At 48.2% G+C, this 25,369-nt stretch overlaps 1 long non-coding RNA gene across 5 annotated transcripts in view; it reads left to right on the top strand.

Moving 5' to 3' along the window:
• Positions 1-24,630, top strand: part of LOC150066686 (uncharacterized) — a 95,670-nt gene extending 71,040 nt beyond the window's left edge. For 2 of the 5 annotated variants that reach the window (XR_016533562.1, XR_016533560.1), the window contains 2 exons: positions 19,854-20,060; positions 23,812-24,630. This is a non-coding gene — a long non-coding RNA (uncharacterized LOC150066686). Of the gene's footprint in view, positions 1-11,232; positions 11,651-19,853; positions 20,061-21,150; positions 21,245-23,811 lie in introns of those variants that run through there. The other 3 variants (XR_016533563.1, XR_016533566.1, XR_016533561.1) reach the window with 3 other exon arrangements.
• The last annotated feature ends 739 nt before the right edge of the window (positions 24,631-25,369 follow it).

The raw sequence follows: 25,369 nt of genomic DNA, 5'->3' as shown, positions 1-25,369 counted from the left end.
GTCTTGGTTGGAAGAAGTGGGTCATGGTGTGTGTGTTGGAGGGAAGAGGTGGTGTGTCCTGGGGGCTATCTCTTGCCTTGGCCCCTTCCTGGTACTGCTCTGTTCTGCTTCCTGTCCTCCATGCTGTGAGCTACTCCACCGCACCATTCTTACCATGATGGAGGGCAGACTCCAGGACACAGCAGACAGAGGGGAATGAAAAGTACTCCTGGCCTGCGAAGGGCTGGGTCATTCCATGCTGAAGGCTCTTCTCATAGCTTCATTCCTAGGCTCTTCAGGCCTGCCAGGTAAGGGTGGAAAGCCAGCTCCAGCAAGACAGCCTTGTGTACAGAGAGATGCAGACTCTGTTGTTGGTGCCAGGCCAGACTGCACAGGGGCGTATGGAGAGGTAGGCGGGCATGATGTCTGTCTCTGTTATCTTCCTATGGGCCTGTTGCGAAGGGCAGGGAAACAGTACTGTGCACCTAAACTGTGGCCATCATTACCTCCATTATTGCCACCATTGCTGTGACTACTACTGGGTCAGGGCAAATTCAGCAGCTATTTGATGCTTGCTATCTGTCTCCCTTCCATGGTTGCTGACACTGGAGTGTTTTGCTTTAAGCCCCTTGCTTTATTTCCTTTAGGGACCATCACTGAGCAAAAAGTGAATGCAGTGGGCCAGGCCTGTGGTATGGGAATTCTAGCCCAAGTGTGTTTCCCAATCATAGGCAAGAATCTGCTTTGTGGGAGGAAACCAGATCTGGCCAGGTTTATGGGCCCGGGCTCTGTCTTCTCCAGTTCTTTAGAGAAAAGGTAAAGGCACCAAGCAGTCCTCTCCCTTCTGTAGCCAGGATTGCCTGACCTCCCGCTAGCTGGTGGCTGGAGCCCGTGTCTCCATACAGCTGCCTCCCCCTTAGTCCTTCTGCCCTCCCGCCTTCCCTGTAGGCCCCGAGACCTAGGAAGGCCCTTTCTGGGGTTTCAAGAGTGTGTATGGGGGGACCTGCTTCCTCTTGTCCCCCTCCTTCCTGTGAGACTTCTTCTGCGTCCCCTCCCCATCTTCATTTCCATTTCCTCCCTATCTTTTCTCCCCTGACTCTTCAGTGTGATGATTTCCACATCTACCCCCTAGCGTCCCTGGCTAGGTTTGGAGTGTTTCGAGTCGGGGGGGAGGGGGGCTCTTTCCTTTTGGGTCTGTTTCTTCTTGTGCTTTCTTTGATCTCCAACTGATGCCAACAAGTGGACAGGCCCACCCACTGATTGCTTTCTGCAGAGCTGAAAGAAATGTTATGGGGCCATGGCTCTGGCTGTGTGCACAGGGAGGCACACAGGGCAGGCAGGAGGCCATATGGAGGCTACTACAGTCCTGCAGACGAGAAGTGCTTTGTTGTTAGAGGCTTCTGGGCTGTCAGGATGTGGGTTTGCTGCCCACTGAGGGCTGCAGGCAGGGGGTGAATGGCTGGGTGGCAGCAAATGTCAAGAATATGCAGCAGGCTTTGTAAGGAGGGATTTCCAGATAAACAGACGTTTCCCCAAGAACCTGCCATTCAGGAAGAAGTGCAGAAAAGAAATCTAGCTGGCATAGCCCTTGCATCCAAGTTCTGAGTCTGTTACAACCTGTCTGTGAGGTGGTTTCCTTGAGCTGATGCATTCTGACTCCTAAACTTGGCACCCCAGAAATCTGTGCCCCTAAGCCTGATGCTCATGGAATCCTCAGGAAAAGAAATCAGCAAATCATTTAGTCAGCTTGCAGTCCTCAAGAAGCAGTGGTTTGGGCTGGGTTCAGCTGGATGGTTCTTCAGTTGAATCCAAGTTTCACACAGCCTGGGGAATGGCTGGCCTCAACGGGCCTGGCTGAGGCAGTTTACCTCTGTTATACATGGTCTGTTATAACCCAGCAGTTCTCTGGAGTCTAAGAAAGAAAAGCCCAAGGCCTTTTGGGCCTTGCCTCGAAGCTGTCCTCTTGTCAAATTTGCTGTGTGCAAGTGGTCTGAACAAGTGCAATGCCAGCCAAGAATCATGGAGTAGAAAAACAGATCCTGTCTCCTGACATTGCAAAGGGAATGGAACAGAGTAGAATTTTTTTTTTCTTTTGGAGATTGTAGGCTTTTGAAATCAGGACCTTATACTAGTAGGCAGATGCTCTACCATATAAGCCATGACTCCAGCCCTTATTTGCTTTAGCTATTTTTTCAGCTTTTTTTGCTTGTGTCTGGCCTCAGACCATTGTCATTCTTTCTACAGTGTCCTGCATACCTCAGATTACAGGTGTGGACCACAATTCTGGTCTTATTTCTTGAGATAGTATTTTGCTAACTTTGACTGGTTGGCCTTGAACTGCAATTCTCCTATCTTTGCCTCCCAATTAGCTGGGATCACAGGTGGGAGCCACTGTGCACAGCCTAAATTTGACTTTAAATAATTTTTTTTGCCAGTCCTGGGGCTTGAATTCAGGGCCTTGGTTCTGTCCCTGAGTCTCTCTGTGCTCCAAGCTAGAGCTCTGCCACTTGAGCCACAGCACTACTCTGGCATTTTCTTTTTCTTTTTTCTTTTTTTTTTTTTTTGCCAGTCTTGGACTTGGGCTCAAGGCCTGAGCACTGTCTTTGGACTTTCTCAAAGCTAGCACTCTACCACTTGAGCCTCAGCACCACTTCCAGCTTTTTCTATGTATGTGGTACTGAGGAATCGAAGCCAGGTATTCGTGCATGCTAGGCAAGCACTCTACCACTAGGCCAAACTCCCGGCCCAACTCTGGCATTTTCTGTTTATGTGGTACTGAGGAATGGAGCTCAGGGCTTCATGTGTGCTAAGCAAGCAGTCTACCACTTAGCTACATTTCCAGCCCTAAATATTTTTTTTTTTTACAAAAACTTTTATACTCTCACAGAGTAATAAATTCAAAGATCACTTGAAAGAAAACAAAGTAAGTGGTGCAAAGTAAGATGCCAAGGAGAGAAAATCAGTTTAAAACCAAAGGTACACATATATCATTGTTGTATTCATATATATAACCCACTCATTCTCCAGGCTGTGGGATGATGTCTTGGCTGGGTAGGCATAAGCGTGTGAAAGGCCAGATGAGCAGAATTAGAGGAGACTCCATTTTTGAGTATCTCTCTGCAGCTTCTGAGATCCCTGTGTTGTGACTTTTCTATCTTTGTCAATTATTTGATTGTACCAAGAAGTTTCACCAAAGCATTCCACATACTTCCTGGTTTTCTAGTGGTTAATTGCAATCCTCAGATCTCAGCCTTTGAGTAGCCAGGATTATAGGCGTGAGCTACCACGCCCGGCTGCCTAAGTGATTCTAACCCAGAGAGCATGCCATCCATTTCTCTCAGGTCACATGGGCACTGTTGGCCACCCGAAACTGATGCCAGCAGAGATTTGAAGGAAAGATCGACTAGCTTTGCCAGCAACAGCAGAGAAGAGCTGCAAACCGCAGACTTCCCAGCATCCTTTCCTGGGGATCTTTCATGGGCCAGCACAAGAGGTCTTAGAGCCCCGGCCCAGTCACCATCCTCACCAGCAATCTTTGGCATGCCTGTTCTCTCTTTTGCTTCTGGCAGCTCTTCATGTTCTGATTTCTAAAACAACAACAAAAAACAGTCTGCCTGGTATGAGGGAGAAGTTGAAGCCATTTAGACCGGGCATCATTTGGAAGAAGAGTGATGGCAGCCACCATGTGTCACTGAGGAAATGACCCTGTTGCCTAGGAGGGTCACAGAGGCTGTGCACTTGGCACATAGTTATGGAGCAGCTTTCCACACACCAACACTTGGGGACCAGCAAGGCAGTGCCGATGTCTGCATTGGCCGGGCAGATAGGAGGTGCATCTCACCGTGGCACGGTTTGGGTTGTTTTTGTTTACATTGGCTGTGTTCCAACACTATCTCCAGATGTGGGCCAAGTGGAAAGAGATGAGGGCTGGAAACAAAAGAGGAGGGGGGGCGCTAAAGGAACCAATCACTTTAGGTATAATTGGATCTGACCAGAATGTTTTGAAGGGGGTAATGAGTAAAGCCAGGCTGGGCCATGGCCCCTTCTATCCCACCCAGAGAGCAGGAAGCCCAGACTCATAGAGAAGTCACTAAGGAGCCGCACAGAATCAAGCTCAGCAGCTCTGCCTGGCAGGCCGCAGGGGACGGCTTGGCTCATTTGCCTCTCCTCCTCTTGGGGCTCGGCGGGGACTGGCTCAGTCCTAATGAGAGCAGACAGATGAGAGGAGAGCCAGCCTGGCAGAGCTGACTGCTCCTCGCTTTTCACCTGCCAGGTAAACAGGATCCTAATTAGCCACCTCAGCAAGGCCCGGGGCCTCACAGCCCATCTTACCTGCCTTACAGGGGACAGGGTGGAGGGGGCCCTCGCTGTAGGGAATCTGGGAGGGGCCAGATTTGGGAACAGACTCTGGGTTTTCCACAAGGCCCTGAAGACCCCTTCTGGAATTCATCATTACTGATCCCTGGCCTGGGGTTGGGGGGGGGGGAAGAGAGAGAGAGAGAGAGAGGGAGAGAGGGAGATCCAGCACAGTCAAGGATCCCACTTCTGGCTCGATGGCCTCCTCCCCTGGTACTTTGTGGGTTCCCCTTCCTTTTGGGGTCCTGTGTTTTTTCCACAGGGAGCCAGGCTGGGCCCTGCCCCTGGTGAAATCTGCCACATGTAAGTAATTGGGAAACTTATTTAGTGTGTCCTCATGGCTCCTTTCTGTCCCCAGTGTTCCCTAGGTAACCTCGGCCTGAGTCTAGAGGTCTGAACAGCCCAGATAGAAAATGGCTCTGCTTACTTCTGCTTGGGGGCTTCTCTGCTGGGGTACTAACACAGGGCTTCAATTCTCAGCTTTTATTTGAAAAGATCCAGAGAGATTAGAGTGCCCTAGCCAGAGACTGGTGAAGACTCAGGGTCCCCTGACTGAATCTCTCTGGATGGGAGCAGGAAAGGTATATATACACACTTATCTCCTTCCCACAGCAAGGCATGGGAGCAGAGAGAGAGGGCATTCCCTTTTTAGTCTCTAAAAATTATATATGCAAATAACTTGCTTTTGTTTTAAGGCCATTTTTGCTTATATAAGCAAGAAACAGCCTGCAAAATTATTAATATGCAAGCCAGGTGCAGTGGCTCACGCCTGTAATCCTAGCTACTCAGGAGGCTGAGATCTGAGGATCTTGGTTCAAAGTCAGCCGGGGCAGGAAAGTCCGTGAGACTCTTATTACCAATTAACAACCAGAAAAATAGAAGTGGTGCTGGGGCTCCGGGGGTAGGGTGGGTAGCCTTGATATGGAGAACTCAGGGACAGAGTCCAGGCCTAGAGTTTAAGCTCTACAACTGAAAAAAAAATTAATATGCGGTAGTATTTTTTTCATATATTTTTTATTGTAATTAATAGAAGGGTTACACGATATTTGCCAGATAGATGGTGCATTAATTCACATACATTGATACCCTTTCACATATCTTGGTCCTCAATTCCTTCCCCCCACCCCCACCCCTCATCTTGTTTTCCCCCCTTCCCTATCCAATTTCAAATAACCAAATACAAATATATCCGATATATCCGGTAACAAAGTGAGATACTGTAACAATATGAGATAACCAAGGGACATGCTGTAATATTTTATCTTATTTTTGTACTAGTCCTGGAGCCTGAACTCAGGGTTTGGGCATTGTCCCTGAGCTTTTCTGCTCAAGGGACATTTGAGCCACAGCTCCACTTCTAGCTTGTTTGGTGATTAATTGGGGCTGAGTCTTTTCTGCCTGAGCTCATAACCTTTTGAGTAGCTAGGATTACAGGTGCGAGCCACTGTTGCCCACAGGTTTATCTATTACTCAGAGATGGTTACTACTAATATTTTGGTTATGTGACTATATTAGTATAAAAATTATCAAACAAAAGTAAAGTATCTTGAAAAAGCTTCGTAACATATTCTGGTGTACCTTTTTTCTCATGTCATTCCTATAAATTCATATATCAGATATTTATTGCTATGTAACAAGTCATCCCCAAACCCACAGTTTAATGTAACTGTACTCTGTGTTGGTCTCAGGCTTTTTTTTTCTTTCTTTTTTTTTTTTTTGTGGTGCCAGGGGTTGTTGAATTCAGGGCCTTGTACTTGCTAGGGGAGTGTTCTACTATGTGAGCGAATTTGCTTCAGCTATTTTAAAAATAAGATCTTGCTTTTTTCCCTGGCTGGTCTGGACTGCAGTCTACCTGCTTACACTTCCTGCACAGATAGGATGACAGGCAAGTGCCACCAGGCCCTTCTTTTTATTGGTTGAGATGGAATTTCGACCAGGGCCAGCATTGATCCTCTTTAGCACTCTGCCTCCTGAGTAGTTCAAATGACAGTTGTGGTTTCAGGATTCTTCTATGTTTAGCAAATCATTAAGGATTTCAAAGAGTATTTGTTTTATCAACCATATCTATCTGTGTATCTGGCTAGCTATTGAACTGTTTGAAATGAAAACTAAGCAAAATTTTAAATGACGCATACACAAGCACATATTCTATTAGCTATCAAAGCACCAAAGTTCCTCATACATCACACAACTTCTGGGAAACTCCCCTGTACATTCATGAAATAACAACAGTGCACAAGAAGGATAACATCTTTCCAGCATAGACCTCTCTGAGTTCTAGTGATCACCCCGTCTTAGTTGCCCCCAAATCATACTTGGAGGACTGCTAACTGAAATAAAATGAGTGGTCAGCTGGCTGGCCTTCCAGGCCTCCCCTGGGTTCGCACAGCAGGTAGTGGTTGTGCCTGGGCTGCACTAGGCAGTGACTAAAGTCAGCTGGTAGAGAAAGTGTAGGATGGCCTCCGCTGAGACAGCTGGGGTACTCTGCCTCTGCTGTCACCCTTGGCTGGAGCTTGTAGCAATAAGTTGCAAGATTCTAGGAGACAGAGGTAGAGGTAAAAAGAGAGCACACAAGTATGCACAACAGCTAAGAACAAGCATTCCATTCCTCTTTTGATAATGTATTGGCAAATGCATGTCACATGACCAGGAATGCAAAACGCCAGTGTCTTGCTACATAGCCTGGATTGGCCTTGAGCTCCTAATCCTTCTGTCTCCACCTCCTGATTACTAGGATTCTAGACATGTACCCTGATAGGAGTTGCTGGAAACTGGTTTCAGAGAATAAGAAGAGGGGGCTGCTTTGACAGTCCATCTACTTGGATTTGTGCAATGGCTGCGTTGTTTGTCACTGAGTGGACATACTGTCATGGACTCCGGCCCTCCTTGTTGAATCCTGGGGTCCACTTCTTCCTCTTAACGTGAATGAGGCTGGAGCCAGCAATCTGTGTGGGTGTCTCTTTCTTTGGTCTCTGCTTCTAGATGGGAAACAACAACAAGATATAAGGCTGCTACAGTATACCTCAATTGTACAAGGAGGCTTTCATTGTGTCATTCCCACACATGTGTACATTGTACCCCAATCAGCCTCATTCCTGTCATTCTACTCCCATCCAACTCTCCCTTCTTAAAGCAACTTCAACAGGTTGCATTGTTCAGTTTTCATACATGCAAATTAATTTTTCCACCATATTCACCTTCATTTGCTCCCCTCCCCCTTCTTCCACCCGCCCCTTCTTAAAACAACTTCAACAAGTTCCACTGTTCTGTTTTCATGTGTGCAAATTAACTGCATGGACCATATTCATTCTCATTCACCCTCGTTATCAGCCCTCCCTTCTCCTGCTGGTGCCACCCCTGTATCTGAGCCTGTTTTGCTTTCCTACTATTCTCCCTTCTTTTGTTACTGTGTATTAATTACCACAAAGGATTTCATTATTGCATTTCAGATGTGCATACACTGAATTTTTTTTAGAATAACTCTCTCTTGCTTTCTCTTCCATCACCCTTCAAGCCCTTATGATTATCAGCTATTATTATGAGGCTCCCTATGCTGTCTTCATGCATAGTTACATTGTGTTTTGAAATTATTCATACTGTCTTTTTTCCTCTTCCTTCTAGTCATCCTCCTATATAGTCCCATAGAATCATTTTCTCTTTGTGTGTGTATATGCTACACACACACACACACACACACACACACACACACACACACACACACATGTATTTAGATGTGTGTGGTTTCATTTTTTTTATAACTGCATCTGCTAAGGTTCTTGATCTATGATATCCAATCTCTTTAGCAAGCTCACAGTGGTTTCTGCAAGCAAGTGGAACCTGCTGGTGAGAGACTGGTTTCTGCTAGGGTATGCCTGTGTGTATAGTTGTGTGCATGTCTGTATATTTGTGTCTGTCTCTCTGTTGTGTACCAGTGTGTGCAAGTACAGTTGCAGCTCAGGCGGGTCTTGATATCTCCATCCTCTTGAGATTACAGGTGGGTATCACCTCGCCTTGCACTAAAATATCCTTCTGTATGCCTAAAATAGTCATGTCCTCTGGTGGCATTTAGTCATGGCCTTTGCTGAGTTGGGGGCATCTTTTTACTGGCTGATTCGGAGGGCATCTAAGTGTGTCACCTTTCTTTCTAGTTCTTCCTTGACCTTCATTTCTAACTCATTAGAAATTCAAATGCATGTCTTCCCAAGAGGGGGAGGAAAAAGAGCTTTAAAGAAAAACTATCAAAAAGTGGTAGCATGGTGGCTCAGCTCAGGAATGGTGTTCACAGCCCCAGGAAAAGCAACTGTCCCTGAGAACCAGGTGGTAAGTCTCTGAAGACAGCCCTGTTGGCTTGGGTCACTAGGCAAATTCTTTTCTGCGGCGGAGGCCGTCTTCTGACAGTGCTATCCACAGTGTCTTGGTACTGTAAGGTTGTTTGCAGGGCTGCATCCACATGCTTGTGTGGGGGGTTTTGTAAGGCCCTATGTTTCTGCCGTATTACATCTCCCATTTTACAGATGTTCTGTTCAACAGTTTCCCCCCTGGAGCTCCGTCACTGCTGACTCCTCTTCAGATCCCTCTGTCAGCAATTCTTCCCTCAACACCCCCTGCCCGTACTGAGTTCAGTATGACTGCACTCAGGTCTTCCTGCCTCCTAGGCAGGTACTAATACCACTGGAGCTCTTTCCACCCCATTCTTCACTTGACTCATTTACAAACATCCACCAAATGCTGTTGAAGCCCATGTACTCTGATGTTGTGTAGAGACTCTCAGGCCCCAAGCTAACATGTGCAGGGACAGAAGTTGCAGCCAAGAGGTGGAACGGCTGATTGTTGATTTTCTCTAGCAGTGTGACCTTGCTAAGGTCAGTGTCTGACTTACTTATCCCAGCTACTCTGATGTCCAAACAAATAAAGACACATATGGCAGCTTCATTGCTATACATGCAAAACAACTTGTTGACAAAAAAAAAAATGGAGTTCTTATTTTGGCTTCAGAGGCCAAGGCTGGTGTGTGGGTAACTTTAGTTTAAAGAGGAGACTCTTGGAAGGATGTGAAGGGAAGGGAAAGAGCTACAGAGGCAGCAGAGGGCAAGCCAGAAGCTGGAGAGTCCAGCTGGGCCCGGGCCCCTCTGTGGAACTGTGTGGACACTCCTGAGCAAGCTCTGCTCAGGTCACGGGAATGGGCATATTGATCACACATTAGCAAGGCTGCTGCAAGGGAGCCTGCTGGCAGCCAGTGGCCAAGCTGGAGACAGAGCTATGCTCTCTTTGGCAGAAATTCCTTGAAAAAAAAAAAAAAGCAGGAGCTATTATGTGCCCTGAAGGGAAGGCCCTCCCCCACTTTCTGGGTGCTTTAGTCTTGGAAAGGACAAAAGGGGGGCTTGTTAGAGCCAGGGAAGTGCACAGAATGACTTCATCTCTGAATCCAACTCTGAGCGTGGTGCCTGGCACAAGGCACACGTTAACTCATGTGGTAAATGTGGAATGTGGGGAAATTTTCTTGTTGAATTTGTTCCTGGCATCCAGCCTCTGGTCATGGTGGCCAGATGTTTCTCCTCTGCCTCACTAGGAGATGGGACAGAGAAGTTAGGTTCTTTTGAGGCAAGGTTTGCTGGCTGACCTCAGTGAAGGGTCTAGGCTGGGTTTTCTTGTTTGTGTCCAGGGCAGTTGTGGGGCCAGGTGGCGTGGCTGGCCGAGCAGGCAATATTCCTTCTTCCTCATCCTCTCCTATCCTCCTATGCACAGGTTATTCTGGACTTTTTTGCAGGACTTATCAGAACATTTACCACACTGTTGCTGTAAGTCTTCAAGACCTAGACAGTTTGCTGTGTGTTCCACTCTCAGGGCCTCTATTGCAAGATGAGCTCCCTGTGAGACTATACGTAGTTTACCAACAGAATCTCATCATTCAAACCACAGAGGGACCATGACCCCAGCAGATTGGACACAGGGATTCGAAGAAGCAACCTGATTTCATAGCCTTGTCTGTGATATTCTAAGCATAACATGTATGCAGAGTGCTTGCTGTGTGCCAGGTACCAGGTTTAGACTTCTCATGCAAATCAAATGCTCTTCTTAAATCTGTGGGTGTGTCCTTGACCATAGGCCCAGTGGCTGCACTCTGAGTTTACCTCCACCTTGGCCTCCCCCCTCCCTCCCTTCCCACCCTCAGGCTGCTCCAGCCTTTGACCTGGTAATCTGGGCTACTGAGGAGACAAGCATCATGGCGATGGTGACATTGATTCAAGAGCTCCTCAACACTTTGACCAAGCCATCTTAAGGTTTCACAGCTGCCAGATCTTTTCTACCCAGCCTTTCTTCCTTCCCTTTGTTTTGCATGGGAATGAGGTCTACATAGTGGTTTTCCAGCAGTTCCCATAGTCTCAGTTTGACCCCCAGTGAGTCTCTTGTAAACTAATTTCATCTCAACAACCTGCTTCTTGCAGAACTGGAGCTAACACCTTTGGTGCTTTTGCTTAGCTCCTGGTGTTGGAGGGGGGGATAGCTGAGGCCCAGAAGGATGGAGTGACTTGCTCAGGGTCACACAGCTGCTGAGGGACAGAGGTAATAATCCAACCCAGACAGACGTGCACCTAACTACTTCTGAACACAGCCTCCCATTTATCACCAACTCAGTGACAAAGTGAGGATGTGCATCCTGGGATCTGGAACATGGGAGATCTGATCATGGACTGTGTTCTCTTATATAGCCTTGGCAAAGGCTGGCAGAGCCCTTTACTGTGTTCGAGTCATGTGACTTGAAGATGGCAGGAGCAGCCACTCTGCTATGGAGAAGGGCTGTGACCAGGGAGTCGGGGGTCTGTATTGCAGGTTGCATGAAGCGGCACTATGAACCTGGCCTGTTAGAGACCTCCTCTTGCCTTGTTCTCCTCACAGGTAAAGGGAGGTGTGAAGTGTGGAGGAAGCCATCGTCAGGGGCCATTCCAGCCTTCCCAATGGCAGCACGGCAACCTCCTCTTGTATCTGTTTTAGATACTGGGATTCCAGAGTCTCCGCAAAACTGATCTGAAGTTCACAGAAACAGACTTTCCTAGCCAAAGAGAAAGGGCCTTTGTTCAACTGATGCTTTGAAGCAGGGACAGTTATCCAAGGAGTCAAGGAGAAGCTGAAGGCTCAGGCTAGGTGAGGAGAAGACACCAAGAGACCTGCAAGGCTGAATTGGAAGCCAGCGTGGAGATCACGTCTAGCCCATCCCTTGGCCTTTGGTTTTTTGATCAAGTGGCCAAGTCCTTCCAGCCAAGACCTCGGGAAAGAGATACAAGGTATTTTCTAAGAAGCAGATCAGTTTTCTAGAACAGAGGACTCAGACAACAAGTTTGTACCCTGCCTGTGATCTTGTTTGCAGACAAGTTCCACAGCTGACACGTTTGGAAGATGTTGGCATAAGGGCTGTCCTGCACGACACCCACAGGATGACTGGCTCAGCTATTCACACCGGAGCAGGCAGGAGACCCACCCCATGTGCCAGTGGGAAGCCACTGCTGTGGGTGGCAGGCCGGAAGGGCACAGGGAGACACCTGTGTTGTCTTGGCTTCCCTGGTGAAACAGGTAAATAACAAAGGCTGGTGTGCAGGTAGCTTCCTGTGGGGACACAGGACAGGAATGCAGGAAGAGCAAAGCAGGGTGCAGGATTGTGCTACCCTCCATTATGGCAGCTTAGAGAGGCTGAGGGTGATCCTCTTAGCGGAGGAGCGGGGACTGGTGACCTGAGGCAGTGGAGTCGCAGCCCCCTTGTCACTCTCCTCTGCCGTCTTTGAGGGACTCATGGGCGAGGTCTGGGCAGTGTGGTTTAGATGGGTGCGAGGGGTGTCTTGACTCTGTGTGAGCCCAGAAGCCCACACAGTTTGATGGTTGTTGGCTTATTGGAGAGGCCATTTTCTTAGTGTCTTTATCGACATCTTTCCAAGTGTCAGAAGCAACATTTGTTGTGTCAGCATCCTGCTGGATCCACTCCAGCTCTGCTGCAAGTTCAAGGCTGGCACTCAGGGCCTGCAGGTGCTCTGGATAGCTAGGAGAGATGTGAGCAGGAGTCTTCTCACTGTCATTCAGGTCTCTGGAGAGGAGACTACACTCACATGTGAACGTGGTGTGGCTTGCAAGCTGCCCAAAGCTTTCTGGAACAGAGCATCACGTGGGATCCTTGAACTCTGCCCCATCTGAGGCCCGTCTCGCTGGAGACAACAATGATGGTGCTGGTTTTTACATTTACCCTCCATTGCCTCTGGCTCTCCTGAGTGGCCACCCAAGGTTAGATTCTGTGGAATGATTGTACACAGTCCCCAGGCCCCATTCCCAACCCCTTGACGAAAGAGGTTTTATTGGTGTAGTTTTATTTCCAGCAGCTATTTATTAATAATGTCATCTGACAATATTTATCAGGTCCCAGGCTCTCTGCTAAGGGCTTAGTGTGCCATCCCTCATGGCTCTTCATTTAATTCCCCTCAATCTGCAGGTCTTCCTTGTCCCTTCCTTGGGGAAATGTTCCTGGTCACCTATGCCACTTTTTTTTTTTTTTGCCAGTCCTGGGCTTGAGCTCAGTTGGACTTTCTCAAGGCTAGAGCTCTACCACTTGAGCCTCAGCACCACTTCTGGCTTTTTTCTATATATGTGGTACCGAGGAATCGAACCTGGATCTCTGTGCATGCTAGGCAAGTACTCTAGGCCAAACTCCCAGCCCTACCTCTATGCCACTTTATGCTCTCATTGTACTACAAACCTTCCCTTTGAAGCACTTATCTGAGTTGACACTTTTGTGCTTCCCTCCCTCCCTTCCTTCCTTCCTTCCTTCTTTCCTTCCTTCCTTCCCTTCCTTCCTTCCTTTCTTCCTTCCTTCCTTCCTTCCCTCCCTCCCTCCCTCTTTCCTTTCCTTTCCTTTCTCCTTCCTTCCTTCCTTCCTTCCTTCCTTCCTTCCTTCCTTCCCTCCCTCCCTCCCTCCCTCTCTCCCTCCCTCTTTCCTTTCCTTTCCCTTCTCCTTCCTTCCTTCCGTCCTTCCTTCTTTCCTTCCTTCCTTCCTTCCTTCCTTCCTTCCTTCCTTCCTTCCTTCCTTCCCTCCCTCCCTCCCTCTCTCCCTCCCTCTTTCCTTTCCTTTCCTTTCCCCTTCCTTCCTTCCTTCCTTCCTTCCTTCCCTCCTTCCTTCCTTCCTTCCTTCCTTCCTTCCTTCCTTCCTTCCTTCCTTCTTTCTCTTTCTTTCTTATCCTTTTTCTTTCTCTTTCTCATTAATGTCTATCCTATACTAAAAGAAAACTTACATATGCTTATCATTATATCCTTCACTTAACACAGTACCTGGTTCAGAGTAGACACTCAATAAAATGCTTATGAGTGGAAGAGTTTTGATTATGCTTGTCTATCCTCAACCGAACCCTACAAGATCCACCTTGTCAGAGGATAAGCAATCTTGTTGAGGGCACATAGCTAATAAAGGCACAGGTAGGATTTAAACACAGATCCATCCCGCTTGGAAATCAGGACTTCTCCCCGGTACCCTGCAGCCTCCTGGCAGCTATGTGTGTTTCTCTTCTCCTCTGCCCCTTCCCACTTGTGAAAGACAAAGGCGCCCTGCCTCTCTCTGGCCATCTCATTGTACACCCTGCCCTTCTCTCCAGGTCCCGCTTTTCAGCCCCGTGACCCATTCCAGCTGTGAGGACTGCCCTTTGCAAGTACATTTGATAGTGTTCAGCAGTCTCTTGGCTGCCAGTGCTAGGCTCCAGCTAGGCTCCATCTGCCATGGTGGCGTGGTGCCCACTCACAAGATGGCATGCTATTTTTACCCAGCTTAGGTGCCAAGCCAGCCAGATGTTTTTCAGCAGAAAAGGGAAGCTGAGCATTACTGGGGTCTGGAGGAAGCTTCCAAATGTCAGCTCCTTGGAGGGGGGGGGTGTGTTCCGGGACATGCAAAGGGAGGGCTGGGCCTAGAAGTGGGCAGCTCGGAGCAGTCTCCATGCTAGTACCTGTCAGAGTTGCACAGTGCACTCCGAGCCGGCTGCATGGTGGAAAATGGTGGGTCTACTGCAGGAAAGGGGAGTGCTCTGGGCCAGCAGTGCCTCAGAGGGGGTGTGCTACCCCACTCAGGGGTCTGGGAGTTGGGGGCACAGACAGTGATGCCTCCAGGGCTTCTGGGAAGAACTTGCTGCTTGGGAAATTCCAGGTTTGGCTGGCTTCCTGGACACTAGCCAGAGACGACCGTATATATCCAGGCAGTTGTTAGATCATCTTTCCTTCACAACACCCAGGCCCAGCTCTGTTGTGGGTGGCCTTTACTCCGCAACCTCCTCACACAGAGCTGGCCCCCTCACACCAGTGTGGCCTGTGGTGTGACCCACCCGACTTCCTATTTGACCCTTTCCACACACAAGCTGTGTGATCCTGAGCCAGTCCATGCCCCAGGTGCCTCACCTGTAAAACTTCCCTCCCCACCAGATCTGGGGGGGAGGGAGGGTTGTCCATGACTCTCATTAGCTGTGGGGAGTCCCAGGTGTCACAGGTTTTGCTGACCTTTTCCCAGGATCAGCCTTCCTCACCCTAAGACCTGTGGAAGGGGGCCATTCTGCTCCGCCCCAGGAAGTGCAAGTTTTCATGGATCCAGGGGAGAAGCAGCATTTCAGAATCCCCAGGCCATCTTTAAGGAACTGCCTCCAAGTTTCTGGATGCAAGGTGCCCCCTTCTCTGTGAAGCGTGGGCCTCACACTTGAGGAGAAACATTTGCAGCTGTAGCAGCCACATCGAGGAACCTGGAGCGCAGGACGGATGGCTCATGCTCAATTAAATGCGCTCACCTGGGGGTCCTGGGTGTGGTTTTGCCTTGGGTGTGGCCCTAGATGTTTGTCCCAGCTGAGTGGCCCCTGAGTATCCACATGAATGTGGGCCTGCCCCACAACACCTAGCTGTCACAACACCCAGATGAGTCCTGTCCTGTGGGAGGGTGGTACATGGTGGGGCCTGGAGGCTCATTAGAAAATAGCCCCGCAAAGACCCCTGGTCCTAACCCTGGAGCCTCTGAATACACCTGCTCACAGGATGAGGAGAATTAAGGCTTGGAAATAAGCTGGCTCACCTCCCGTACCTTTAGATTGGCCAGAGGGGCCCTGTGGAATGGCAAACCTCCTTCAAGGTTGAAGGGGGAGGTAGAAGACGATGTCACAGCGAGGCGGTCCTCTCTGGCCTTGCCCAGGAAGGACTCAGGGAGCCAGGAAAGCAGGACAACAAGGGGAAGGTCACTTTCCTGGAGCTTTCAGCAAAGGATGGATGCAGTCTCTAGGACACCTTGATTTTTAATCAGGTAAGACCCACCTCAGGCTTCAGACCTGTAGAACTGCTGTGGCACTGAGTAAAATGGTGGCATTGCTAAAGCTTCTGGGGAAAACATATAAGGTGTGTATTTTTTCCTGGCTTCCTGAGGGTTCCTAGACCTTGTTGGGGGTGGCTGCATTTGAGGCTGTCCTTGTATGGGCTCTCTCACTGGGAGAAGACGGGACTGCAGAAGGCTGCTCTGTGAAAGCCAGCGCTTTACCCTGCTTTGCCCCTGCTGCTTTGTTGCTCCTCATGTAGACATGATCTGAGCTCTAGTGCACATCTCGTTATGTTCCAAGTCAGAGTTCTCTGGTATGTGTCCCACAGACTCCTGGGGAGCCTTTGTGAGTACTGTTTGTTACCTGATGCATACAACTTCAGCAAACTGCATTTCCGTAAATATTCATAGATGTCCTAATAGGACTCTGCACAAGTTGGTGGTTCAGAAAAACAGGCTTCATGGCTGGGGAGTGGCTCAAGTGGTAGAGGGCCTGCCTAGCAAGCAGGTTAGGCTTTGAGTTCAACCCGAGCTATTATAGCATGAACATTGCTTACTGTCTGGCCGTGTGCTTCTCATCATCCCCATAGAGCATGGACCTTTAGCAAACCTGTGGCTGGCAAAAAGCCTTGCCCATTTTGCTTACCATTTCCCTTCCCTGTGCACCCAAAGGAAAACTGTCCTGGCTGCTGTCCTCTCAGTGTGATTGGCTGCCTGCTAATGCAATCTGGAGATGTGTATTTGTAGTATCTGGGAAGCCTTTCTCCTTCCACTCTCAAGTCCGTAGGGCTTTTGTATGAGACAAGGCTGAATACTGGTATTTACTTTTGTAAATACCCTGGAGTTTGCCTAGTTTATAGGAGGCCTGGCAACTGAGAGCAAATATTGTTTCTGATCGTCCATCTTAGGGCAGGGTGCATCCATGCTGAGGACACAGGAGTTGACTTGTGTCTGCTAGCATTGTAGGTTAGACTACAAGAAGCACTTTCTTGCTGATGGGATAGTGGAACAATTGTCCTTGGAGAGGCTGGGGAGAGAGTTGACCCTGTTGTTTGGGACTGATTTGAGCACAGTGTTTTCTAGAGGCAGAAGGTGGAAGGGGCTCAGGTATGAAAGAGCTGGGGCATAACTCACCCGAGTGTCTCTGTACATTTTTCTTCATCATTAGTATTTTCTACTATGAGTGGGAAATATTTCAAAAGTTACAGAAAAGGAAACGGAAGCACAGAGAACTTAAGTAATTTGTCCAGGGTCGTCTGTTCAGCACTCTACCCTACTCCTGTCTACCTTACATCGTTCCTGCTTCCTCTTGTGTGGCTGGAGAGCCTCTCCGGTCTCTGTAGGCATTTATGTGGTCATGCTGATTTCCTTACAGCGAAGCTTAGATCTGATTTAGTGGATCTTGAAGCGTATCTTTGGAAATGAGTGTTTGTGTTTAAGTGGGAAGGTCATACAGGGCTCATTTGAATTGGGCTTTCTCAGCATCCATCCTTGTTTGGCAATAAGACCTGATTCAGTGGGAGGGGCCTGATTCAGTGGGAGGGGCCTGATTCAGTGGGAGGGGCCTGATTCAGTGGGAGGGGCCTGATTCAGTGGGAGGGGTTCACTTGTTACACATTTGTTGTCTCTGTGCTTTCAGTCCTGCTCCAGGGGTCATGTAGTTGGCCCAAGCCTATTACAGAGTGTTCCTATCTCTCTGACCACAGTGTGTGTGTGTGTGTGTGTGTGTGTGTGTGTGTGTGTGTGTGTGTGTGTGTGTGTGTGTGTGTGTGTGTCAGAGTGACACTCAGCACTTTTGAAAAAGCTTCAGAAAAATCTTGAGGTGATGTAAGGACGGTGCTGTATCACCACGAGGTCAGAAATTGGAATGAGAGGGCTGACAGAAGACGGGAAGAAGAATGGAAATTGAGTCTTATTATCATGGTGTTAGGAGGAAATGAGGCGGGAAAGGTAGATGAAGAGACAGCAATTGTATTTTTAAAATCAATATAAAAATGGTCAGAGAATAAAACTGGGGAGCAACTAAAAAAAGCAATTAAGCCTTTCTCCATTTAGATGCTGGGTTACAAGGGCTGAGAAATGGTAATATATATATATATATATATATGTATATATATTCACACACACATATACACACATATATCTACACACATATATCTATACACATATACACACACATATAGAGAGAGAGATGTAATAAAATGATAAATACACCTATTTTCTCATGCTTTAGGTAGGTCCAGAGACAACTTGATATTTTAGAATACTGAGCACTATCCTTTTCTGGCCACTTGGAACCATTTTGTAAGGATTAGGAGTCACTAGACTGATATGACCATATGTACTTCCCCAGCTCAGGAAAAAATAAAGGCAGCTGGTCACAGCTGCCATTTTTGAATCTTTAACTCTCATTTCCTGAATGGAGACCAGGAGGTTTTTTTTCTCTCTTCCATAACGCTGTCATGCTAAATAAGTCCTTGTTAACACTTATACCTGTGAAACTCCCCTTTTTGTGAGACACCCTGAATGGATCTCAAGGACCTGTGACTTTTCATGGAAACTGAGAAGCTGAGGAAAGCCCTCATTCATTCTGGATCCTGAGGGGGTGAGATTGGGGGAATCTGGGTATGATTATGGATAGAACTGTGGTCCTTAAGACTCGGTGTGCATGGGAATTCCTCCGAGGGATTGTTAAAACAGCACAGAGGCTTGGCTACCTTCAGGCCTTTGTTGGGAGAAAGGTCAGGTAAATCCTGAGACTCTGCAATCCTTAACGAGCTCCCAAGCAGTGCTGCTGCTGCTGCTGGTCCAGGAATTGTCCTTGGAGAAGCTCCCAGGAAACAGAACCTCCCTATTAGCACCCTTGTCAGAACTGTGCAGACAGCTTCACCAACGCCTGGCCACGGCCTACGTGGTAGAGGCATTTTGATGGGGTGCAGAGAGGGAAGTCTAATCAGCCAGGAGAAAGTGGAATGGGTGGTTTTCAGGATTCATCACGGCTATAGGTAAGCCAGGCTTGCTTGCTTTTGGCAGATGCTGGCTTTTTTGGGTCAGGGCCATCAGTAGTTTGTATCCAGGGTCCAGAGGAGAAACAGTTAGATCTCAGAAGGAGACAATTTCTCTCCGGGACACTCCAAGGGAAAGAGGCAGAATTCCCTACAGCTTGTCCAAACTGCTTGCACAGGCATTCCTATTTATTTCACTTAAGCTCTGGGCTCATTATGCAGCCGCAGGAGCAGTCGAAATCTCATTTCCACTCACATCTCCAGCTTGGAGAACCCTGGGGAGTGAGGCAGCAGTCACTCATCACCAGGCCCCTAGTGACACCCCCTCCCCCCAGCACAGAGGCTGGGGAAGTATGTCTGGGCCTTCGTGCTGTCAGGTAAAGGCTAGCCATGTGGCCTGTGGTCAGGAATGGCATTATGGAAGCAGGACATTTCTCTCTCTCTTTTTTTTTCTTGACCAAGGAAAGATTTCTCCATACATCTGGTTTGCATCTTTTCCTTACAATTCTGCCAGAAATAATTATGAAAACAGAATGCAGCCTAGGATTGAAAGAATCTATCCATTGCTCTGGAATTCTCCATCTGTCCTGCTGGGCCCCATGTTAAGATTTTAAAAATTCCTTCATGTGAAGTCATCAGGCTGTAAAAACCCTACAGGCAATGCCTGTAGGGTCTGTTAGGGTACTTTTCCACCTGCAGATATGGGCTGTGGGGCTTTGATCCATACAGACTACTCTCCCTGGCTTTGGTTGTCATTGTTGGATGCATTCATTCATTCATATAAAACTGCTTGCTTTTTTTTTTTAAACTGACCTATAGTAACTATTCAATCCGTGCATGTAGCATACATGGATCATAGTCATCTCTTCCTCTGATTTCCTTCCTTCCTTCCTTCCTTCCTTCCTTCCTTCCTTCCTTCCTTCTTTCCTTCTTTCCTTGTGTTACAGTCTAAAGGTTTGCCAACCTTGTTTTCCTTTTCATTGAACTAGTTATTTGTTCTCTTCATCCTTTATATTGTTGTTTGAGTTTCTATTTTAGTTTTAGCTCTGATGAGGAGGATGATGATGATGATGATGATGATGATGATGATTAATGTCCTCTACTATTTGGGGCATTGGGTTGCTGTGACGACCTTTTGGTGCATCATTTGCGATCTCTCTGATCTTCTAATACGGACATTTATATCTGTAATTTCATTCCCACAGGTCCTGGCAAAATGACTCAGGAGAAGTGAGAGAGGAGGCAGCATTGTGGGATGTATGGGTGGACAGGTTACTGCTGTGTGAACTGGGCTCAGACCTGGGTTGGAGGAAGAAAGCCCTGCCCAGACCCCTCCATCAGGGAAGCCGAAGGACACACCTACCCATTCCCACCTCATCCAGGTCCTCCCTGCACAAAGAAGCCTTGGGCAGGTAGGTCAGCCACAGCCAACTCCAGGGGCAAATGTGTGTATATGTGTGTGTGTGTGGAGTGTGGCCAACCCTGAAGATACCTAGGCCCGGCCATGGAGTAAAGAGTGTTCTTGCACATGCTAGCACGAGGCCCACCAGGTTATCATGGTCTCCACTGAGGACGCTGTCTGTTTTAGGTTGCCATTTTCCTGCTGCCAGGAAAATGCTGGACCTTATCAGCGTGGCTTCCTCAGAGCCTCCTAAGGTAGAGGGCCAGTGGTGTGAGCTGGGTTGTCGAGTTGGGAAGGTGGCATTTCTGGTTATATATGGCTGTCTCCTGGACCCCCAGCCCCAGCCAGAATTCAGAACACAGATGGGAAGTGGGGAAGCATGAGGACGGAAGTTGTCGGACTGAACCTGCAGCTTCTAGCTCCCAGCACAAGCTCCCAGTTTGTGGGTGTTAAGCATTCTGAAGCATAGAGAAGAGGGGGGAAAAAGAGCCATAAAGTGGGGGCATGGCTATTTATCACAGCCTCATCCTGCTTCTTCCACCCTGCTCCCCCATGTTGATGCTGTTTGTGGTATCGAACCATCTCTGTTTAAATGCATACTGTGGGGAGGACATGCAATTCTCCAGCAACCTTTGTATTCTGTGGCACCAGCATCCCCATTTCAGGCCCAGAGAGAAAGATGGGGTTTCCACCACTGGAAGGCAGAGTCGAAATCTACATCTAGATACCCAAGCTTAGGATCCATGTCCAAGGGAGGAGATAAACATAGAGGAAGCGATGGGTGGAGATGGGTGGGGAGCACCAACGAGCTCTGCCAGGAGCTTTGTGTTGGCAGAGACTTAAGTTGTTACCTTGTCTCAAGGTCATGGGGTACCATGTTGGTACCTGGCCAACACAAATCACTGTAGATCCGAAGACCTATTCTTGGTGAGGGGTGGGGTCAGCCCTGAGCCAGGCTTTTAGCGCTCATGTCTTCTCTTAACAGACACATTCAACCCTAGGAAGGAGATTGGGGTGTTTGGTGAATGAGTGACTCATTTCTGCAGAGCCCATGGTCCTCTGACCAGGGGCCTCCACTCTGTCTGCCTCTCATCCCGCAGTTATCCCACTGGGACCAGGGCCTGGGACTTGAAATTGTGGTTTGCATGTCTTCTTTCTGAGACTTCTAGAATGGAGCCAACTTCATTAACAGGATGGGAGCCGAGGGAAAGTGAAATAAAGCCCTCCCCACGAATGTGTCAATTTTATGGGACCGTTGGCATACGAATCTACAAAGTTCTGCCAGGACCTCAGATGCTCAGGTTCTCAGCTAGGTCTCAGGAAGGCAGCCAAGCTACAGGAAGAAATAACTGCTCCCCTGCTGTAAGTGCAGTAAGTTTTGAGGAACTGAGAGATGCAATCAGAGAGTACAAGACAACAGGACTAGTGGATGGAGCAGAGCAGTTCAGGACCAAAGTACAGGAGGGAGCAATCAACACTGGGGAGAAAGCAAACCAGCGGGTAGGTACCAGTAGTTAGGGCTGTGTTCTGGGCCCCGGCTGGCAAGGGTACAAGATCCTGCTGAGGACAGATGGGCATTGGTCCAGGAAAATGGCTGTTATAAGGAAGCAAAAGCAGCATTTATTGGACATTTACTATGGCCACCCCATCCATCTCAGTGAGTCCTTCCAGCAGTGCTGGGGTTCTCTTAAGAACTCCTCTTGGTTCCAGCACGAGCTGTGCCACTCACTCCCTTTTCACATGTTGGCTTGTAGTATCTTGCCAAAGGCCCCAGGAGAGGAGCCTTAGGTTTGCTGAATATCCCTAGAACAGCCAACCATCAGAGTGCCCCCCTGCCTTCCCCTGCATTAAGAGAGGAGGAAACTGAGGCACCAGAGTAGACAGGGTTTTTCAACCAGGGACATTAGACTGGGTGCCAAGTTCCTGCTATGCACACTCAGGCGCCTCTGGCACCTCTGTAACTTGCTGCTGTAAACACTCTCCTCTGTAGTGCTAGGGCCACAAATTCCCTGGAAAGGGCCAGCTAGTAACAGGCTGAGGCTTGAGAGCCACACTGTCCACAGTTCTCTGCAGCTGCGGTGGGGGTGGGGGCGGCGTTCATCTGTAAGCCAGCCTAGCTACGAGCAGGTAAACTGCTCTTACACAACAGGTGGCTGGCAGGTAGGGTTGCCAGGTCAAATATTATGTTTGCTAACTCTGGCAACCTTAGGTGAATGTGATTTGACCATGGGTCATTATCGTTGGTCACTTTCTAACCTAGCCGAGTGCCAGGCTTACTGCCCCTCCCCCCTTAATTCCTAAAAGTGTCCACAAAAACAGAGCTAGTCCCATTGTGCAGGCATGGAAACCAAGGCTCAGAAGGAAAGGAGAAGGTGGCTTGGATACTGTTGTACACATGAGTAAAAGTGCAGAGCTGGGATTTGAACCTAGGTAGATTAATGAGACTCTGTAACCTCAAGCAGTGAATTGTCCTTGAAACACCTGAAGCTGCTGTGAAAGGACAAATTCTCCTATCAACTAGCCAGGCGCTTAGGCATCGGGAAAGGGCCCTCCGTGCTTCTTGTCCTGCTAGCTGCTCTTTAGCTTGCATCTGGTTTCTCCAGACTGATGGGAGAAGGTCCATGCTTCCTGGAGACAGCCCGGAATGCTCAGGCCTTGAGGTGGCTTTTCTAGAACATTCAGCAGTAACTACTGGTTCCTGATCTAAGCTGACTCTTCTGATCTTGCTGGGCAGATGCAGCAGGAGGGTTGATTGAGGATGGCAACTCTCAGGGGCATGGAGGGTAAGAGGCATTGCAGTCAGGACTGCAGGTTCCAGACTGGCCTACTCACTGCTTTGGCCAGGAGTACTCAGAAAACATCCTGCATGCCCTCAGACTTTGCTGAGCAAAAAGTTATGTTAGCTAAGGGTCCCTCAAGGCTTCTTAGGGAGGACTCAGAAGATGGGTCTTGTGTGTGCACTCATGTGTCAGTGAGTGTGCAAGTGCCAGTGTTTGGGCTTGAATTCAGGGCTCTGATGCTGGCCTTGAGCTTTTCTTCTCCTGGCTAGGATTCTGTTGTTTGGACCACAGTGCCACTTCTGACTTTTTGGTGGTTAATTGGAGATAGGAGTCTTAAGGACTTTCCTGCCCTGGCTGTACCAAGGATTACAGGCGTGAGCCACAGCAGGCACTTGGGTCAGAGGATGGATCTTTGCATAAATCATTGTTCATCAAATGTTTGGAAGGCATCATAGAGGCCTTGGACAGTTCTTAGAGTTGTAGGTGACCTACCTCAGCCCCCTGGGGCTGTTAATCATGTCAATGTCAGGTGCCACCTGGAGCCCTGGACTCCAAGGGAAGTCGAGGAGGAGATGGGGGATGAAACTTTCAAGAGAACTCCTGAGACCTTCTGCCCTGGGTGGGTGGGCAGCCCTGCTGAAAGGCCTTGCTCATGTTTCAGAGCCTCTCTCCTGTAGCGGGGCCTCTCTTTTTCTCTGTTAGTAAGCTGTGGATAGAACTGACTCATTGCCATTCTGTTTTTTGTTTTTTTTTTTTAACAGTTTCCTTCCAGTGTGGGAAGATATCCCATGGGTATGTTAAATTGATAAATAGATTTCTTAAAAACAGGAAAATCAGCTGCTGTTTTTCCCTTTCCCCTTGAATGAATTGTATTCTCGTGTGTGTGTGTGTGTGTGTGTGTGTGTGTGTGTGTGTGTGTGTAAGTGTAAGGGAATGGAAGCATGATGTAACATCCTGTATTAGTCTATTTTCTGTTATCAGTAACCTGAGGCCACAGAGGAGGTGATTGATGGAGAATAGAAGTTTACTTTGGTCATGGATTTAGAGGTTCAAGATGGCTTCTTGCTGGTGGAGTCCTTCGATGGCAGGGAGAATCACATGGCTAGAGTGTCCTTGTCCCTCTCCTTTTTACAAAGCCACCAGGGTCCAATCACAAAGTCTCCTCATGGATGACCTTCATCCTTTGAATACCAGAGCTGGATTAAGTCTTCCCACTTCACAACTGATTATGAATTTCAATACATGAAGACTCACCCAAACGACGTCCAAACCATGGCACATCCAGACAGGGCAATTCTATGGTCAGAAAGAAATTATGACTTCCAGCTGTTGTCTGTTACTCTGTTCCTACTGTCCATTTGCCTCGTGGGCCAATGATCTACCAAGCTTTTTATGAACAATTCTACCAACCACTTCATTTTCCTGCAAGGTCAATAGGTGCCACACACTTTGGAGATGCAACTTCCATGCCTTGTAACTTCTTTGCAGTGTGGCGGGCTCAGTATTGTATAGATGAGGGAGCAGTAAAAGATTTCATAGAAGAATTCGCCTGAAGTCACAGCACCAGCAATGCAATGGAAACAGGATATGCAATGTACTTTCAAATGAAGGCTCAAAATAAATTCCCTTTTTCTTGCCGCTCTTCCAGGGGGATTATGAGTCAAATTAATATTTAAACACTCAGCTGGCTTCCACTTTTGGCATAACCATGCTGAGGCCTCCGCCGACCTGTCCCTAGTGAAACTCGCGAGAACTATTAAAAGAAAAACCTCTGGAATCGTCCCAAGGGTATCTAGCAAATGAAGGAACATTTATTGAAGAAAAATCTATTCAGTAAGGAAAGTAAGAGTGTGTGATATTTGAACCAAGACAGCTCCCTCCTTCCCTTCTCACAGATCAGTGAAATAGTAACTTCACCATTTCTCTCTTCCAGCTCCCAGTGAGAGGGAATCTTCTGGGGACAAGTGCATGGCAGTGTTTCCTTCCTGCCCTTGTTTTCTAGGAGTCTCTGAGGCTGGATTCCATACGTGGGAGGCTGGGAAGTGGAGGGGGGTTCCTTCTGAGTAGCCCTGCTCATCCTTTAACAGCTCTGCCTTGGTACAGTGTCGCTGAGTGTGCGGGGCCACACTGCTTCTCTGGATCAGAGGAAGGGATTCTGTGCTGAGAAACAGAAGACAAGGTGTCTTGGGGGTCCTGTCTCTCACACTATCAGATGCTCAACTGCTGAAAAGAAAGTACAGTTCAGATGAGAGTACAGCTCTGATGAAAGTGTGACATTGTCATTGTCCCAGGACCATTGTCCCAGCTCAGGGCTTTTACCTGGGAGAGAAGCATGTCTCAGAGCAATAAACTCCTTCAGTCTCAGAAAAGACCTTAACTTTAATTACAACCAAAGGGGAGAAATTCAAACCTGAGAATCCTTGCAAAAAATAAAACCCAGTAGGATGGTGCTAAAAGACAAGTTGGATGAGACTGTCACTGGAGATATAGGCTAAACTGTAACAAGTTTTCCAGAATGATAGAGGGTGATAACTCCTGC

Source organism: Megascapheus bottae, chromosome 2, assembly GCF_031878675.1.
Source record: "Megascapheus bottae isolate mThoBot1 chromosome 2, mThoBot2.hap1, whole genome shotgun sequence".
Taxonomy (NCBI): Eukaryota; Metazoa; Chordata; class Mammalia; order Rodentia; family Geomyidae; genus Megascapheus; species Megascapheus bottae.
This window is presented reverse-complemented; position numbering and strand designations above follow the sequence as displayed.